The sequence below is a fragment of the Larus michahellis genome, chromosome Z, assembly GCF_964199755.1.
Source record: "Larus michahellis chromosome Z, bLarMic1.1, whole genome shotgun sequence".
Classification (NCBI taxonomy): domain Eukaryota; kingdom Metazoa; phylum Chordata; class Aves; order Charadriiformes; family Laridae; genus Larus; species Larus michahellis.
Window position 1 is genome coordinate 82,294,284 of NC_133930.1, and position 18,699 is coordinate 82,312,982.

General features: G+C 40.7%; 1 long non-coding RNA gene across 1 annotated transcript in view; it reads left to right on the forward strand.

Annotated features, from left to right (window-relative positions):
- Nucleotides 1-18,458, forward strand: part of LOC141736034 (uncharacterized) — a 29,786-nt gene extending 11,328 nt beyond the window's left edge. The window contains exon 3 of the long non-coding RNA XR_012584886.1: nt 22-18,458. This is a non-coding gene — a long non-coding RNA (uncharacterized LOC141736034). The remainder of the gene's footprint in view (nt 1-21) is intronic.
- Nucleotides 18,459-18,699: the final 241 nt, after the last annotated feature.

Consider the following 18,699-nt stretch of genomic DNA (forward strand, 5'->3'; position numbering starts at 1 on the left):
TTTTTTTCTCCAATTTTTCAGCCAGCAGATCCTGGTGTGTCAAAGGAGTTTTCACGGGGAGCTGCACACCCCGGGGAAGGAAAGGTGATGTGCCATTTGTCTGAGGCAGCTTTTCCATGCCCAGGGCATTCCCGAACACGAATGGAGTTTTGGGACTTTAACAAAAGTCAGATAAAGGGGAAAGACGAAGGCGTGTAATGAATGAAACTATCATCAAGCGTAACGCAAGCAGTTTCTTCATGTTGTCCGAGGTGATCCAGACTGACAAGTAAGCAATGCTCTCGTCAAACAAAAAGGGATGCCGTCTGTGTGCAATGCACTGGAGCCACAGATGTGCCCTGTTTAAATAAACTAAGGCATAATAGAAAGCTCTTGGCCAGCCCAGTGTATAAAATCAGTGAGTTTGCTTTTTCAATTAGCGTGATGAGAAGCGCTCCCTTCTCCCTTCTGCTACCCCAATTAAAAACTCTTTATATCTTTGGACCGTTGCCCTCGAAATGCACTTGCACTAACTCAAGTGAAAAGTTTCACATTCCATTAATCGGGAATTTTAAAATAGGAAATACGGACAGTTCCTGTGCCACAATTAAGTTTTCCTCTGCTTGGTGATTTAAAATAGCTCTCACTGCCAATGGCCGCTCAAGGATTGTCCCCTGTACTCATAAAACACTCATTACGAAGGTTCCTGTGATTCTTTTGCCACTTCTGGTGGTTGTTGTATTGGAAAGAGACGAGAAATTAATTGTTAAGACAAAGGATCCAACTTTACATTTGTTTACAGCCCTTCTGGGAGGCGGCGATTCAGCCATCACAGCTCCTGCACCGACAGTATTCAATCGGGAGCAGAAGCTCTTCTCACAGTGGCCACCAGGGCATCCCATGTCCTCCCGGGGCAGACCCACATGGCATTTGGGAACACTCTGGGAGCCTTCCCATGCATGGGAGTAGCTTCTCGGGTTCTGGGATTTTTGCATTCCAATAGGAAAAAAACCCTGCATTTATAGAGAGGGGGAGAGTAGAAGGGAAGGGGAAAATCACTCAGTGACTGCTAGCAACCTGAGGTTAAAGCCCCTCCTGGACACATGCAGGACATTTAAAATTTAGGGAGGTGTAAGAAAGCAAATATTAATTCCTCCCTGTAAATTTTCAAAGCAGGGCTTAAGAGGGCTGGGTTTAAAATTCTTCTGATGTCTCTGCAGATCTGAGCCTCGGCTCCATGCTCGTTTTCTGTATTAAAATGAATGGCAGTGCATGAGGGGGAAAGATCCACACACCTTAACACAGCACACAATATACATGAACTCAGGGCAGTAGTTAAGTACTGCCATGTAGCTGAACACTTCTTTTAAAAGCAGCTTTTATGCTATAAAATCAGCAACAAAACATCTCTGGGTTCAATTGACCTCCACGCTTGAGTCTGAATATCCAAGACGTATGTCACCTCTTCTGCAGCTTTGATCTCATGTTAGAAAGAAAAATATAATAATTATCATGTTGTTCAACTCAGCTGACAGAGGATCTGATATTTTAGGAATGCTTTTGAGACGCCTAAGCTGAGAACAGAAGGATGCTGCATTCCTAATTAAGGTGCAGTTTGATCAGCATGATGCTCCAGCTGAAAATAAAGCACCTAAGGACGATGAAGCTAATACCTCATAAAAGAACTGCTTGCACATAAGGTGAACGCTGAGAGACTGGCCAAATGCCTCCCTGACAGAGACAATATAATTACATTTCTTCACGATAACATCACCACTTGCAGGACTGTAGGGGTCTGTCAGTTCCCAATTTAAATCATGATTTTTGAGGTTGAAAATGTTGGTCCGTCCCCAAACACAACAGGCACAGACATGACACAGCGTATGAAGTGCCAGCCAAGAGATACTTGCATTTTTTTTTTGACAAGTGAAAAATACTTTAATCCTTTGAAACATGATTGAACTTCAAACAAAATGCAGCATTGTCAGCCTTCAGTGCTCAAAAAAATGCTGCAGTATACTCTTCCCTCCCAAATTCAAGGCGTTAGGTCGTAACATTATCTATATATATACACATAGATATATACACAGACTTATAAACACATACACTTATACATATATATACACATATATATGTACATGTGTGTGCATATATAAACACACGCACATAAAAGGAGCTCCTCATTTCTCCTCTTCATTTGTAAGCGATTATTAGATACCTGCTTCTCAAGTGAAGGACCTTTTTTGTTCGGTTGTTCAGTCACTAGTCCAGGTAAATTTCTTTTTTTTCTTTATTTTTCAGTCTTCCTTTTTTTCAGTTTGGGTTTGTTTGGGGTTGTTTGTTTTTTTCCCTGTTTGTTTGCTGTAGGGTTGGGGTTTTTTAACACAGTCTGAAATTTTTTAACTTTGAAAGATTGTTCCAGGCATCACATCACATTTGTAAAGACCTGAATGCTGAAAACAGAAGTTCAATGCAATGTAAACTCAGCAGATTATCGTGTTTGGTTAAAAAAGAAATAAGTACTTCATTTCAGAGGAATGGGAAATAATTTCATTACCTTTCACAATTATTTTCAAGCCTGTGTTAAAGCACAATTAAAAGAAACTGGCTGAAATCAAACCACTTTATTCTGAAAATGCTAGTAAGGGATATTTCAGCAAGATAAAAAAAAATCATTTTCCAGCTTCTTCCTAAAGTAGGCGTCCGGTGAGAACCTCCATTGCCTAGAGAAGTCTGTGTGACCAGGTGCATCATGTGTAGCTGGTACAGGGCTGTTACAGCTGTTGCTTCTGGCGCAGACCAACGGCTAGATGGAGACTGTCATTGGGGTGGAGGAGCTCTATGTCTGGCCATGGTCTCACCTTGTCCACAAGTCACACACATTTGGTACAAATATTGCGTCTTACCCATAGATACATAGATGAATCTTGTTAATGTGAAATTTTTTTTTAAGGACCGTGTAAATTAAAGACGTGTTGATTTTTTTGTGTAGGGGACAGATGCCCAGGTTAGAATAAATTGTCTGCCAGCAACAGTCTCTCTGCGGCCCTGGAGTCCAGTGCCAGCCTCCCCTGATGGTGCTGCTGCTGCACCTCAAGGTAAAGGCTACCCCCAGTTAAAAGTCATCCCCTGGATCTCCCGCACTGCTCCTTGGTCTTACACGGTACATTTTCTAAAGTACAAATGATTTAAGGCTCTTGGAGCCACCACAAATTCGGCTAGCATATCTGTTCAGCGGATTTCTGTTGGTAGCAAACCCAAACGTGGAACTCGCTAGCAGCCAGCACTCATTAGTGCTAACGTATGTTTTAACCTCAGCTTTAATGTTTGATGTAATTATTTAAAATGCTGCAATGTGAAATGAAATGAGATAGTGCTCCCTTTAATGTTCCTTTTAAAAGATAAGGGTGTTTCTTTTTTTCACTTAGAACTGGTGGGAAAATCTTGATTGAAAGGAAGTTCCAACAAAACCAAGGAAAAATATTAAAGCTTTGAGTGAATATTTTTGCCTGGCTTCAGACAAGCTCTGCTTTCATCACACAGGAGTGACTAAGAGAACCTGAGGTTTTTTTCCCTCAAACAAATTATCATCCTTACATATGCTCTGAAATTATCATCTTCTTTTAATTCAACACAAAAAAGGCATATTCATCTTTTAAGCAACGACAGGGGCACCATTAAAACATAAATTTCAGCATGCACCTGGAGCTTTTATTTGTTCTAATCTGTATGACGTAGTTTCCCTCATTTCATAACAAAGTATTCACTTTGAATGGGGCTTTAGATGCTGTGTGTGTTGCTAAAGATAATGAACTAAACAAACCAACACGAAGTTGCCTACAAGGATCATGTGAAAATAAATACCATAGCAGTGAAACCTGCTTTGGAACTTGGCCGTTTATTTATCCACCTCCGGTTACCTTTATGCCATGATAGGCAGAAAGACAACTTACTTATCGAGGTTACAGTTGCAGTTGCCTGGCATAGGGAAAGCAAAACGAGGAGCACATTTTAATGTTTTCAACAAGAAAAAGACGCAAATTTTTTGTATGCCTCTGAAATAGTTTGGGCTTTTCTTCTGCCCGGTTTCTTTTACGTCTTCATGCTGCAATTCTGGTGCGAGTGATGGCAGCCACAAGTAACATAATCCTGGGCTTTTAAGAACCGAAGACCCATTATACAGTCAGTAAAGAGTCATACCGGTAATATTGGTCTGAGTCAACACAAACTGAATTGGACAGTCCAAATCCTCTGATCTGCTGCAGATCACCCGTTTTAAGATTCACGGACATCTTCCCACTAGAAGGTACCAAGAAATAAATTTCTGGTAGTGAAATTGTGCTCAGCAGCAGTGAGAAAACCTCGACCTTGTTACCGGTGCTGGTACAATGCTGTGGGTAGATGGGCTTTGACATTTCTAAAGAAATGCCCTTTTCATGGGGCGCTCCCTCAAGAAGCATTGCCAGTGGGAATAAGAATGAATATACCTAAAATGAGGACCGTGCCCCCAAGATTTTATGCCTATCTGCCTGCTTTCTATCTATCTGACCCAAAATTAGGCCTCAAAAGGTATAGTATTTAATACAGATACCGGGTACAATGTACCTTCTCACAATTAGCAGAAAGCGCTGTTTTGTAATTAAAGGGTGAAGTGGGGCATGATGAGCATATGGAAAAGGAGACCCTTAATAAGTGATGGAGCCTTCAAAAGAAATTGCTAATTAGTATGCATTTGATGTGTACTATACCAATTTTAAGACTTTGCCTGGAATAAATTGCTGTGTTGGGTGTTTGGAGGAGTGGTGAGATTAGCATTTACAAAGGGGGCAATTTTCTGTCTTCTTGACTCTGTTAAATGGAAGAAATAACTTCCAAGACTGAGGCAGTGGTTAGCCCATCAATCACCCTCACAGCTGGAAACGGGGGATCCCAAATGCTGAGATGAGTTAATCTGTCAGTTAATAAGTTCTTAGTGGCACCATATGGCGCCAGGCCACTCCACACTGGGGCAAGGACAGCACTGTTTACACAGGCATGCTACTTTCTCAGGTACCTCCCCGCTGGCAGATCCCTTTGTTCTGGAGGATCAATTTACTTTGCACAGTAAATTGGCTGAATTGATCAGTTCAGAGCAAGTAATTGTTGACTAATCCCGGGGAATCATGCCTTGCTCATATGGGAGAGACAAAGGGTGCTGGCAGCGGGTGAGTTTCTTGCTCCGTCCTGGGGGCTGTTTTCTCCAGATATGATGGACGTTGATTAAAGCTGCCCGTAGGAGGATAAGCAGCCTGTATCGACTTTAAGTGACGGAGGTAATGGGAGGGCCGGCTTCCTTCAGTGAGGCTGCTTTAGGTGTCTCAGCCCGGCTGCTGTCGCTAATTGTCCTGGGGGAGGACAGCACGTGGCATTCGGTACCACCAGTTCGCATGCCGACCGGCCCTTCTTTAAAACCCGAACACCGAATCATAGGTGAGCAAACAAAAACAAAAAATAGAATCAGCTTGTTTAAAGACACACAAGCAGGGCAATTTACTGCAAGGCACAAACAGGCCATGCCTCTCAAACAGATAAGGGCTCACCCAGATGTGTCTCGGTGCCACAGAATACATAACTTCCTAGCTTTAACCTTGAAATTCCTCAATTTTGCAAGCATGTTTGAGGACATCGTTTCAAAACACAGTGATTATTTTTTAACTTACGTAATAAAACTCCAATCAGTCTGCCAATGTACAAAGTATCCCATTTAATCTTTTCTTTTTAATCCTGCTTCTTTTCTATAACCCGTGCCTTTCTGATTAGTTTCCAACAGAAGCTGTAGATTCTTCTTTCGCTTCCAAAAAAAAAAGGAAAAATCTTTTCCTTAGCAAGTATAATAAATAGGATATCTCAAAATATCAGAATTATACACATTTAGAAACCGTGATGCAGCATTAAGAGCAGTTTCCCAAAGGTGGGATTGTAGCACTCATCAAATACAAACCCACATTTGCTAGAGGTTTTCCCTGTCTTGTCTCCATAGCAACTTTCTCATGTAGGTTGTGGGGACTTAACTTGTAAGTTGCTGTTTATTTCTGTCCCTTTGAAATCTGTGGACTGAACTTGATGGATAAGTATGACCTAGCATATATATGAAAAACGACTCTCTGAGATCTAGTTCAAATCTGAACTGAAAGAGCTAGCTCATGGACAGCTGGCTTGTGAATTTAATTGGTTTGGAACTATTATGTACATTTATGGTATGTTGCCTTTGGATATTCATCTCAGCATGCAGACGCAGTCATCGTTCTGATAGCCAAAGAACTGTAAAAGGTAAACATCCCTTCCCTCCCCCTTCCCTTTCCCCCTGCTCTCCCTTTCCCCTTCCCAAAAACCTGTTCATTCATTTTAACAAAGAGGTACTGGAAGGAGACTAGAGCTCTCAGGAGAGAGCTGAGAACTCTCCCAAACTTCAAACAAAGTTTGTCTTGTCTCTTTTCAGCGGTAGGTGAGAAGCAGAGTTTAGAAAACTACTGTTCAGGAACCTTCTCAGATTAACTAGAAAGCATCAGGGACATACACTGTCAAAACCAATGGAGGAAGCAGTAAATCAGGGTACACAACTTCCATGTATAACTTCCATGTATAACTTCTTTGTATAACTTCCATTATACAAAAATAAGATGTGATTTTTTCAAGATGTAGAACAGATGAAGGCACAGTGGGTGAGCTCAGGTCATCCAGCAAAAGGGCACTTCTTCACCTGCATTTTACTTTCTCAGAAAGTAGAGTTTTGTGTGAAAAATACATGTGAAAATGTGTAAATAACTGAATATATGTCTCTTTCCTGCCTCCGCTGCCTTTAAAGAAAAGAACCTCAAAAGAACATTTTTAATTTTATGCATAAAAGAAGTAGAAAAGATTTCCTGTATATTAGCGATTGTGCTTTTAAATCCCGTAGTAGATTAGGTCATACATAGTGTAACTTAACTACAATAGAAAGTTTTGATTGCAGGGTCTGACTTTATGTTTAGATGTACGACAGAACTTCTGGGGGGAAAGACAAAAGGACTTTGTTGATATTAGTATTCGGAGCGGGTCTATTTTCAAAATGACAGGCAAAAATATATATTAACCAAGTTTTTTCTTTTTGATGGTTTCATATTTAAGAAAAATGACGTTGAAATACAAACCAGTCAAAATCCCTAAAGTAGGAACCACTAGCCTTTTTGTCAACAAAATGAAAATTCTGTTTCCCAAAAATAAAACATTCCAGCAGCATGTTCATAATGTGTAGGGTAATCTACACATGAAGTACATAATACATAAAGAGACAGGAGGGTTTAAACCAAGTTTCATTTCAAAGCAAGTATTTTTTGTAGCTCAGCTCTGCAAACGTCCAAAAGCCGGCTAATGGAACCACATTACATGTGTTTAATGCAGCTCTCTGCACCCAGCCTGCTTGCTGAGCTGCGTAGCACATACAATATACAACAGGGCAAGGCATTTCTAAACTCCAGGAGTTTACTGAATGCACTCCAAAAAGCTGCATTATTGTATCAGGGTAGAAGTGGTTGTTGATGCCTTCAGTTCAAATATAAAGATGGTGCAAATTCTAAATGCTGAAATCCAAGAGATTCCATGTTCTGGGTTGTGAGTGTTGATTTATTTTTTTTCTTTTCCTTTTTTTACTGACTTCAAATATTCCCGAGCATGGCAAAATGGCAGGATATTTGGAGACAACCTCATCACTGTTTGTTTGCGAGTTACCACTACAATTGTTCTCTCCCTGGACGACCCACAGAGAAGATGCCTGAAGTCACAAGTGCCACCTGACACTGAGGGCACAGACGGCTTCTTTTAGGGATCCTTGTCAGAATGATGGCAGCAGTAAATCGTAGTTACAATTAAAGCTTTATTTTTCTTAGCAGAATGATTAGTATAGCACAGAATTTATGATTAGAATGGCTCAGGATTTCTACAAGCAGAAGCAATGTAGTACAATTTATAAGCAGCATCGCACAGAGTTTATAATGAACATGATTTCATGGATGATGCTCCGTGCCGCGACGCTCCCCTCCCCTGCGCCGGGCTGGCGGGTGCCGGGGACTGTCAAGGCCGCTGAGGAGGGCAGTAACTGGCCTGGCACCCGGAGCCTTGAGGGAGGGCAGGAAGAAGCTGTTTGGTTTGTCTGCTTGGTGCACGGGACCTTCAGGGCCTGATAAGGAGGGGAAGGGAACGAACGCGTGACCCACGCGGTCAGAGGATGGCTGCGTCCCTCGTAGAACGGCGTGAGTCATGCTCACCACACCACCGGTGTCAGGAGCAGGGGGTGCCAGTCACAAGTAGCTGCCAGAATTTGCCCTTCCACTCATGCTTTGAGTGGAAGGTCTAGGATCTTCGAGATCCCAGAGACACCCAACACATCCTGGCTTGTGATCCAATCTTCCCCAGGAGCCCCTGTCAGAGCCAGGCTGTGCAGACATGAGGTACCATGGACATCCTCTCCCAAGGAGTATAAAGGATTTATCCATGCTGTTCATCCTCAAAACCAAGCAGACACATCAGGTGCATGCTGTTCTGGGATCCAGTGCCTGAACATCACCCAGCTGGTCTAGTTTTAACCCCATTAGCTCTTCCCTCTCTTCCTGAGGAGCAGGAGACCACAGCAACTCCTCACCAAGCAGCATCTCCTCCACATCCCTGCAGCTGCTGGCACACGGGGCAGGACCTTGTGAAGGAGCTCCAGACGCAAGCTCAGAATTGCCCACCTGAATTTTGGCAGACAGCTTACCCAAATCATAAAGACTAAGTGACCCGATACTGAGAGATTTCAGCTTGAAAAAAGCAATTACATTATTGTCTCGAGGAAGAGTGAATCCTTGAATTGCCCTTCCTGAAAGTTTCAATAATTTCTTGCTTTATTAAAGTCCCCACATGAAAATGAGCTTGCAGAAAGTGCCTGACCTTACCCTTCGCCGTCTTGCAAAGTCCACGATATCGACACTATGAAGGAACAAAGGGAACAGCAAACTTGGGTTGATTTGCTATCTGTCTTTAGAAGGTATCTCAATGCCGGTTTCCTGTTCTGCCTGAATATGTTCTTTGGACATATTATAAAGGCAAAAGGTGAACTGCTTTTGGCATGTACACATAAAGAATCACAATTACTAGGACTAGGGGCGATCTCAAATAGCTCTTCTGAGATCTAAAAAATATGATTTGTACAAAGAACCAAAAAATATGAACATTTCTGCTTCTTCATTTGCTGAATATAATTCTACTCAAAGAAAAGAGTTTCTTTGAGTAAAATTCAGCTTTGAGAAATTCAGCTTCACAACTAAAGACACTGATGGAGCTTCAAATTCTTGGCTGCAATGGTAGGAAATGTTTTTCCATTTTTCCTCTGGGGGTAAGTCATCCAATTCCCGTATTTTTGAAGTCAGCTGGGTTTTCTCAGACCCTTTATAAATCAATCCTCCCGTGTTCACATGCTCCTTACAGACAGTGTCTCACTGGCTGCTTATTGCAGACAATTAAACCAAACTTCTTTTATACTCATAGAAAGAGACCATAATCTAATAACTCCCCGTGTAACGAGGAGCAGCAGCAAAGGACAGAAATTGTGCAGGAATTAGAACGATTCTGCTCTTACAGTTACACTCGTGTAGCTGAGAGTGGAATTTGAGGTGCAGCAATGACTAAGAGCAACTAGAGAACTGCCCTACCCGCTTATGTCATGTCCCTTTTGGGGGTTTATGTCTGAATATTGAGTGCAGGTCTGGACAACCATAATTATTGTGCTATTCGAGGATATTTTGCTGCTGTGTGTGATTGTGCATGCCTTCCTCTCACGAGCCCCCAGGCACGAACTGATGATCCCAGGTAAGAAAGTTGCTTCTCCAGTGGGGTTGGACCCAGTTTCCCTTGTGGAGATGAGAAAAATAAAAGATATCTTACCGTCTGCTGGGCTGCGAGACACTGTCCAGTTTGCATAGTACATAGCAACAAGTGACCTGTTAAATGATGACAAATCCTTCAGCTCCTGGCTTTAGACCTCTGACCTCTTGACTCCCTGCCTGTATCCAGGGAGCAGTCTGCGGAGAAGAATGCAATAAACGGCTTGTAATCTAGTGGTCTCAAAAGAAATTACATCAAAACCAGCTGTTACACCACTAGTCGTTAAAGACTGACAACATGTTAACCGAAATAGGGCCTTTATATTGTGTGGGCTTTTGCAATCGCTGAAGGTCCGGGGCTGCTCCCCCCTCCCCCTCTTTAGGGAAACAGCAGTAAATGTCATCCCAAGTAAATATGTCCTATCATCCTTTAAATTATGAGTAAGATGTGTTTGATTGCAGTCTCTTCTCTCTCGTTTTAATTAACTGTGTCGGGCTGTGTTTCTCAGCTCTGAACTTTACAATGTGTTCCCAACATGTCGAGCACAGGGGTGACTCAGCACATAATTTCTGCATTTCCACTTGCCTCTGACTCATATTTATACTTTGTTTTGATTATAATTTAGAATTTCTCTCTCTGTGTCTTTCCTTTGGAAACGTTGCTTGCAGGTACACAGGATTTATGATGAAATAAAGTCTACATTTGCCTCACCGGTTTCAGTGCTGGCACCTGAAATGATTTGAGGCACAAGTTAAAACAGACGGTGCCTGACAGTGGATGTCAAAATTTTACCATGGGATGCTTGAAATACAGACTACGTCTTTCTGTTCATCCATGCGGGCATCTAAAATACAGCAAACCAGCAAGCATCACTGGGGAGAAAAGCAAAAAATGGAGGAGCACTGTGGTGTTGGAGGATCTCACAGAAGCATGCATGCTGCTAAGCACCTCTTAGAGTCCTTCAAACCCAAAGCAGTTGTCTACCACGTATTTGAACAATAGATGATAAGGATGAATAGATGAACATAGATGAAAAGGAGAATGCCTGAGAAGGAGGGTCAAACCTTTCATGCCACCTGACCCTTCCTCATCTCAATGTTTTTCTTCAAATCTCCACTTGTGGCAATTCCCTCTATACAAACTCTACTCTGTAACCTAAAGGAAAAAAATTGATACTGGAAGTTCAGCCAGTAACTTCAGTAAAGCCATAAATTTACCTCTGCTCTCTGTAAGAGGCAGTAATAACAATCAAAAAAAAAAAAAAAAGAAAAGAAAAAGAAAGTAGTATTTTAAATCACAGAGAATAATTATTTCCAGAAAGAGATTGTCTAAAAGTGTCAGTTAAGTCTCCTGCTGATGCTTGTGAAAAGTGGTAATAAGCTGAGGAAAGCTGGCAAAATGAGGCAGCTACAGAGAGTTAATGTGAAGCCAAATGATATTCCCAAAACTCAGAAGGTACTGTAACTTTTCTATTGGTAGAGAAGAGGTGGAGAACAACATCTAAACTGGAGAAAGTACATCTGTTAGTAGACATAGAGTCCTCCTTACTTAAGCCTACACTGTAGCTGTAGGTGCCTAGGACCTGGCTCTTTCCCTGTTGGCCTGACCACTTTTCCAAGACTTCTCAAGCTTAGCATACAGCAACATGCTCAGAAGAGCTTGTTCTGGAAGAACAGGACATACCTCTTGATATTAGTTATAATACAGGATTAAACAGATAACTGTTTAATCTAACTAGTTAGTACTCCAATAGAGTAGATGCTGGACCCTTCACCCAGAGAGTGCAGGTCTGGTTTTGGGACGATCTCAGCCCACACCCAAAGGGAGATTCTGGATCACCAGGTATGCTGGGTGAAACACCTTTTCCCTCAAACCAGGCCATTAAATTTCTGTAATTGAACAAGTGAGCAAAGAAGAGACAACTTGATGGCTTTATGGACGTGTTCTGGGGGTCGCTTCTTCGCAAGAAGAATGCCCTGGGACTCTGCTTCTTGTTTTCCTGACCTACGTCCTCTGCAGCCCAGCTCAGGGGCCTGGGGCCAGAGCCCTGCTACGTCTCACCTGATAGTCACCTGTCCTTTTGTCCCCTTTCTTATCAGACCCAGGGTCTTGCTTTTCCAGGCCTTTGCTAGGGGCCTCCCTTAGGACAAGGAGATGGTGTGGAAACTACCAATTTCTGTTATTGTTTCTACTGTTTCCCATCCTTAAAATGTGGGAGACCTGATCCCAGGTCATTGGCGTTTCCTCATGTTTCTCCCAGTAGTCTAAATAGAGGCTGACGGCCAATTGAAGTCAACCCTGTTCCACACAATGTCTCAGTGTTTGGTTTGGAGCAATGGATCACCTCTGAGCCCACACACTAAAATTTAGGCAAAGCAATGTGCCTGGTGCACAATGGAGAAACAGAAAAAAGCTGGACAAGAGAATAGAATTACATTTTAGGGTTTCAAAAGTGCATGTTCTTTAGAGTAGTTTTACAGATCTGATTTGAAACAAAGTGGTTTACGTACCCAAAATACATTTCTTTACACTTTCAACTCCATCAGACGTAGGACCTAACCGAGCTGTCTTCAAGAAGTACTGTTATTTTTGTACTACATTATATTTAAGATGATAGCTCACTCGGTATGTGCATATATAGACTAAAATTCTCTGCTTTTGACTGTTTCCTTTAATGATCCTGCAAGAAGATAAATGAAAGCTCATTCTTACCATGATGAGGCAGAATGCCTACTGAAAACTCACCTGGGAAAATAGTCTAAGGGTTCTTTGATTTTGAAACGATTTTCTGTTTGCATTGATCTTGGCCTTAAGTAAATTTACTTTGTAAGAAAATGGAAGAGAATATTTTTAGCTTCTTTAAGTATAAAGGAAAGAGATTTATCTGTACCAGCTAGAAGGAACATGTGGTTGCTGCTGGTTTGGAAAGTGACACCTTATGCAGTGGAGCAGTAGGAAGGCAAATTGACATAACGTACGTGGGTTATAAGTAGAAGAAGAGAAGGCAAGAAATGACAGCTCCTGTTCATTTCAGAGAAACACTAAGAGCAAAATGATGATTGTCCTGAGGCTTCCCTTTCTCTAGCTTTACATTTGCCTGCTTCTCCCATCCTTTCTTTTCTTCTCATATAGAAAAAGAGACTAAGAATTATGCTTGAAGGACTGTATGCATATATTTGACAGCAGATGAAGTAGTAGTGCCATTTTGCTTGTTTATTTGTTTTCAATGATAATAAAATTGTGCTCGTTCCTGCAATGTGATGGATTGCAAAGTTAATTCTGCGATATTGCCCGGGAAGACCAAGCACATCTCTTTTGTTCCAAACTGTTTGTTTCAGGCCGTTTGTTATCTACAGGGAGATTTGGGAGTCATCTCCACTTGTGGGGGCTTTCCACAGAGTGGAAAAAAAATCCCTTTTCTTCTGGAAGCTGGTGTAGATTTCAGTGCAGAGGTGTGAAGCACCGTCTCTGGGAAATGGTGCGTACCAGTGGGAGTGCATCCCCTCCTATCTCAAATTGTACCAGCTGCCTTTCCCTGGGTGACACAGCTGCGGGAACCTGAAGAGAAGCGGTGTTACGGCCAAGGACTATTGTTCTGCAGCAGCTGAAGAGGCCCATTAATACTATACTGCACCTGAATTAGTGATTTCTTCAGCCTTTTGGGGCCACAAACCTGTTCACTTTCAGAATATGCTGGGAACTATGAAAGCAAGAATTTTCCTGGTAGATAAATAGTAATCCAAAAATTCTTAATGGGTCAGATGTCCTCCTTTTTGCAATTCTTTTTTTCTTTTCTTTGCTAAATCACCTCTGTGATTTCCCCAAGCAGTTCCTGATGCTCTAAACAAACTACTCTCCTCCTGGGTAATTTAGCTTTCAGAAGGGGATTAACAAGTCACCAGTCCATGGATGTCTGGTATGTTCAGCTAAAAATTAGCATATACAATTGCTGAGAAAATACTGAAATAATCTGTAGCAGAAAATACTCCCTCACATATTTTGTGCAAGTTTTCTGTACTCTGAACTGGATCAATATTTGTATAACCAGAAAATGTACTTTGTGGAAGGAAAAACATTATTTTATAAATGCAGGAGAGGAGGAATCAAAGTTTATGCTCTTGTCTGTTGCTACCTTTGTATATTTAATACAACGCACTTGCAAACTGATTTTCTATTTATAAATCAGTACAGCTATGAGCCAGTCACGCTCTTCTGGAAACGTACTGAAACAACTGCTTATTTATCTTAAGGCTTCCTTAAGCCACTCCTCACACCTGTAAGGCCTGTAAAGGACCTTAAAATATGTGGAAATGTCATTTAGTCCCAGATTAAGGAGCTCTGCCCTCTAGAAAGTGCAAAGCAGCATTAGCAAAAATGCATGTTAAGTTCACTCTCTTTAACAGCAAGCGTCAGAATGAGACTGCAAAATTATATCCTTTGTAGTTCGGCAGTGAGCTGAATTTTCATTTTAGGTTACTATCTTAGCAATAGGAGTAGTCTTTGCATTTTTGTCAGTATCTCAGCTGTATAGCAATGCGTCCTGGGCAGGTTTTTCTACCATTGCTTGTGAAAGCCAAGCTTGACCCTCTGTTGCTCTCTAAAGAATCATTTTATAGACTGAACTGTATGTTTTAGAGACCACTGATGTAGAAACTGACAGCCTGCAGGCTGTTAAGTATCTTTGGCTGAGTCACTTGTAAACTACTGCAACTAAATGACAGTTTACCAGCATGCAAAGCCATTAGAAATGCACAGCCGAGTGACTGTGAGTGCATCGGAATGACATATTTGATCTCATTTGCTGTTTATTTTATATGCTTAAGTTTATCAATCAAAGCCTACAAGCTGAGGACAAAACATAGAGATAGCTGTTTGAAATCCGACAGCAGATCTCCGTTCAATGCAGCATTTAATAAGGCATAGATAATGTTTAAAATAATATAGATTATGAAGCCTGTACCCCGGCTATTAAGAGCTGCGTGGCTCTCCCCAGCAGTTAGCCTCAAAAAGCAAGGGCAGACAGCTATACTGTCATGTACGTATGCACACAAATGTCTGTATGTAATTTCTGTGTATCTGCCATGAGCATAGATGTCTGTCATTTAAATACTGCTTATCAACTGTATGTAACAGATGTGTCACAAGCAAAAAAAGAATTGCATACAGCTATACATTTAAATATCATCTATACATGAATTCTTACACACATGCATCTATAACTCTACAGAGATTTTACAAGTATTTATATTTTACAGATCAATCGTATGTATTTATAATGCTGTATTTGTGTGCTTTGCACAGAGAAAACAACACAAACGTATGCAAATGCATGCCTGATATCCACAACTGAAGTTTATACACATATATTTGCAAAAATGTGGTCTGTCATTTTCAAACAGCGGATCTAATTCTTTCCTCCCACATGTTGGCCTTGAACTGCTGTAATTTTGTTGAAGAGAAATATATCACTACAGATTTACTCCAGCACAGAAAGCCTCAGACTCGAGGTCTGCAAATTTAGTATCTAATAGGCTTCATTCTTGAGATAACGGGTTTGGAAAAAGCAAGTCATGTCTGCTGTCTTTCTTCCTTTATTTGATATTTGATATTGCCTCACGATGCCCTGTGGAACATACTCACAAAATAATCTCTGCAACTTGGTAGCTAAGTGATGGGATGCCTGTGATCTTGTTACAAGTCACAGCTGGACTAAAATTTCTTCCCTTTTTTTTTGGCTTAAGCTAAAATCTCACTAAAGGGCTCTCGTAGAATTATAACAGGAGACGGACTAGGTCTGAAAAGCAATTTCTATGTAATTTTAAAAGAAAATAGGAAAATCTGATAGTCTAATAAAAACTGGTTTGTTTATATTCTGTGTGACTTCGGTCCACATTTTTCATAAATCTTCCCAGTTCTCACACAGTCCCTTTTCAGGTGTCTTCTAGAGCCTGTAGTTAATAAACTACCCAGTAAGGAAACTACTTTTTTCTTGCTGCATTTAATCTAATCTTCATATGAATTTTCCAAAGAAAATTTAAATTTTAGAATCTTGTTTCATGTAACCTTCATTTTATTCAGCATGAAAATAATTTTCATTTACTTATCATTGACAGTTATTTTCAACTGTGGAAGGATTAGAAGTGACAAGAAAATCTGTTGTTTAGTTTTATTGATGCAAAAATAAAGAAGAATTTTTTACAAATGTTTATGTCAGAAACGTGAGTACCCTTCTCTAGCATTTCCCTTCTGTTTTGACAGCTCATTGAAAAATCTCGCAACTTTTTATGTATGGTAATACTGCCCATTAATGGATGGCTTTTCTCTGCTCACAGTACTGATGATTTCGCAAGAGCTGTTAACACAACAGTTATAACCACAATTGTTCATGTTTTGTCTGCATGTGCACTGGCCCTGGTTATTAATTGTTGTCTAAAGCGGAAACGAAAGCAGAATCCTGAGAAGAAAATTAATATATTTTGAACTTTGCCTCCAAAACAAACACTTCAGGTTTACATTTCATTATTTCATCAGTTTGTTGGCAAACCATGATGAAATATTGTTTTGTGTGAGTCAGTGGAGAACTTGGCTGGTTTCACTTTTTTTAAGTTTCAAGAAAGCTGTATAGTTAGAAAGACTGGATAGTTCTAGGTCGTAGTGGTGATAGCATCAATATTATCTCATTAATTTCCCCTCCACGTCAGGATCTAACTCATGACTTATGTTTTATACTTAAAAAATTACTACTCTAGGATAGGGATGGCATTTTTTTTTACTTGAAGGAGTAAAATATTTCCTTAGTTTGTCAGCCACACTAATGCAAATACTGTTAAAATTTTATTTTTAGCATGTTTCTGCTGAGTTATTTGTAGAAAAGATGCTTCCCTTTTATTTCTTAACGGCTTTTCTTCAGGAGCTGGAAACAAAGTGTGGACTAATTGGAGATAAAAAATGGAAGTGAAATTTTAACAACAGTAAATTCAGTAGACAGGTATTGATTTTAATGAACTCAGTGTAAAATAAGCAATTACCACATGACCTTCATAAATAATGAGTCAAAACTGTCATCAGATGAGGTCAATAGAGAAACTCAATAATTTCAGTGTCCTGAGGCAGAGCTGTGTGTATTTTTGCTTCTTGACTACAGGATACTCTTTGAATTTTTCACCTGCAAGTCAGCAAATAACATAAATTGTGGAAATGGTACAGCAACAATCCACAAATCCAGGACATGGGCAAAGCTGGGAAAGGTCATGTCTTAACTTTATCATTCCTTCCCCAAACAAGGTGTATGCTGGGGGGAGCTACCCAATGAAATTGACAAAATGCTTAGCAGAGTAAGAAACTTTGTAATATGTTAATGTAAACAGCATCCGTATCTGAAAACTGCATGCAAGGATCAGCTCATTGCAGACCCGGAAATGTTCTCCTGAACGTACTTGCTGACCAGCAGAGATGCACCTCCTTTTCTGGGGGGAGAAAGTGTGTGTAGACAAAATGAAACACATACTTGAAAACGTCATCATAAAATATGACTAGCCTCCTGACTCTTTGTAAAATAATCATAGTCATTCTCTTTGGCTAAGTCAAACGGAAATACTTGAAATAAAGATACATTCTTTTTCAAAATTAATCTATTCCTTGCCGAGTGTTTAAGGAGAAGCATTCATGGTGTCGCACACACACGCACACATATACTTACTCCCTGGTGCGTTTTCTCCGTCTTCAGGCTCGACCTTAGGTTTCCCTCAGGTGTCGGATTTTATAAAATAATTAATTTAACTGGAAGGTACACCAGTAAGAACAGCCTGGGCTGGGTATCTCCAAAGAGAGGGACCCCGAGCAAAGAAACCTGCAGGCAATAATACCCTTGTGATCTCTACACCTGCCCGCCATGCGCCCTCCACGCGCTCTCCACACCTCTTTTAGTCCAATGGAGATTTTTGGTCTGGGGTCATCTAATTGGATTCTTATTCTGTGTCCAGGCAGGCAGGCAGGCTCTTACCTTGTCCATTTGCAGTTTACACCAAGGGTTGGAGTCTCTGTATCTTCTGTATCTTGTGCACCTGGCCTTATTGGACTCAAAAAGTCCTGGACTTGAGAGAAACACTACTGATATCCAATAGTTTCTCATGCTACAAGATTAAACAACATTGTACTGTCTGCTAGGAAGAATGCTGAGAAGAACAGATTTCTCAAGGTTTTAGCAAATCTAGATACTCATGCTAAGTAGACCTAAGCAAGCAGCACAAATCACACCGAATTATAATCCTAAATAATTTATTCTACTTAAAACTCACTTATTTATGCTGAACAATTAATATCTCTCAGCGCTGAGGAGATATTTCATGTGACTATGAGCAGGTCCCTGCGTTTTGCCTATATAGTGGAACCTGTGGGGTATCTCGAGTGCAGAATATATCAATTGCTTGGGAATAAGCATAATGGATAATATTTTTGAATAAAATTATCATACTCTGTTTTTTGGATGAAACAATTAGCCCAAAGCAAAATGTAATCCCAACTAGATAGTTCCCCTGTAATGACTATTAAGTTGTTCTATAAAAGAGATGCTGCGCATTTTTTTCTTGTAGACAGCACCTGAAAATGCAATGTTTCCTTTGTTAGGCTGTGCAAGAGGGACAACAGCCCTTCCCTACATCGTGACAGTATTCTAAGCATAAGCACACTTGCAGACTTGGAGGTTTTGAAGTGATGGACACACCAATATCTAAAATTAAGAGAGAGATAAGCAGATGAATAGAATATTAACTTCTGTTTCTTCATCGAGACTAACGTTGCCACCATGTTCTGCTGCGTAACATTTTTTCAGTTAGGAATTCGGAC